Here is a 1,798-nt window from a genome sequence, read left to right on the forward strand (position 1 = left end):
ACAAGTTTAGCTTGAAGGAGAACATTGGCCACGTGGAAACAAGGGTAGGTGGTTGGGGGATGGGGTGGAAGCGAACTTAATATAGTCTCTGACAATGGTGTCTCTAACTTTTTTTAGGGATCTGTTAACATAGTCGTTGTTAAGACTTAGATAAAATATCTTAGAGGAAGCAGTATGAACATAAGACCATGATATGTAGAGAAAGAGGGGGGAGTGTCTCTTATATATTTGCAGCCTCACCAACCATACTCTCTACCTTCCCAGTTAGACTGGCCTTCATCCATCCTATGAATATGTGTCAAATGCTGACTAATGCACTAAGTAAATACTAAGTAATGGCCTATGTGGTTAAGAATAAAGCCACATGCAATAGGATCCCTTTCAGATATGCTTGTTCTCACAAAGCATATACTGTAGGGTCTGACATGGTAGTACTTGATACCTTATCTTCAAATATTAGAGAGCCTGCTCTGTGAAAGAATGATTAGGTTAGTTCTTAGTGGCCCAGGCAGCAGATAGAGGACTTGTGAGTGGAAACTGGGGAGACAGATCTGACTCACAGATGGAAACTTTCGACAGTTACAACCATTGGACTGTGAGATGGGCAGCGTTAGAGAAGGAGGGGATTCTTGTCAATGATCATTAGAGTCTAAACAACAGCTGAATAAGGATGGTGTGCAGAGAAGAGAATGGGAAAGCAGGGTAGTGTAATGAAAAGAGCCTGAGTTCTGGTTTCAAATTCTGCCTCCGCCAAGTACCAACTATGTGGCCTTAAGTGAGCTACTTAACCTCTCTGAGCCTCAGTCTCCTTACCTAAAAAGGGAGGATAATATCTGTCTCACTGAGGGACTGTGACATAGGTAGTATAGCTGTGTTAGCACAATGCCCTGCATATACTAGACCTACTCAATAAATGGCATCTATTTTTTATCATTATTGCTGGGTTTTTGGTTTTTTTTAAAACAATTCCCCAATAAGAATTTATCAGAACCACTCACCCATGTTTGTCCTGAAACCAACTTTACCAAATATTTGGGGGAAAACGATTCGAAATTAAATATTAGGCATCCTTAAAATAGTCCTTCAACCATTTTCACAACTCTTTTCCAACCTCCTATCATGTTGCCTTCCTCCTTTTCTTCTTCCTTTCACTCCAAAAGAGCTCCAAATTCTCACCTGCTCATGCACAGGATTATTCAGCTCCTTCAACATCTCTTTACAACTCTGCTGCTTTCCAACTAACCTTGTTGAGGTGCTCAGCTAAACACTAACTTGTGTGGAATCACAAAAGCTCAGCAGAAACCTTGAGATTTATTTTAGTGAGGTTCATTCTCCCAGAAACTAATCCAACTGTTTTATAATGTGTTTTTTTCTTTTCTCCAGACAAAGTATATTCACCAAGCTTTCCCTCAATGTACAGAGAATGAATATATGAGAACACATATAAATGGCAGCAACTTTTTGCTTGTTGGTCAAAGGCGTAGAGCCCAGAAGTTGGAGAAACATTAGATTTTTTCAGCTGTTAACATAGTGGTTATTAAGACAATGGTAAAAATATCGTATAGGGAGCAAATATGGACATAAGACGAGATATGTAGAGAGAATAATCAAAGGGTGGTATCTCTTTTATATAAACTTTACTAAAGGGCTATAGTATTTAACTATGTAGCTATAAAATATAATGATATTCCAAGGCTCATTAAAAATCTTTATATATTGCATACTTGGGCCAGATCCTCTCAATTCACTGAGAATTTATAATTCATGTTGGGCTGATTTGACTGAAAAATGGAAAAAA

Source organism: Pteropus vampyrus, unplaced genomic scaffold (genome assembly GCF_000151845.1).
Source record: "Pteropus vampyrus isolate Shadow unplaced genomic scaffold, Pvam_2.0 Scaffold2, whole genome shotgun sequence".
Lineage (NCBI taxonomy): Eukaryota > Metazoa > Chordata > Mammalia > Chiroptera > Pteropodidae > Pteropus > Pteropus vampyrus.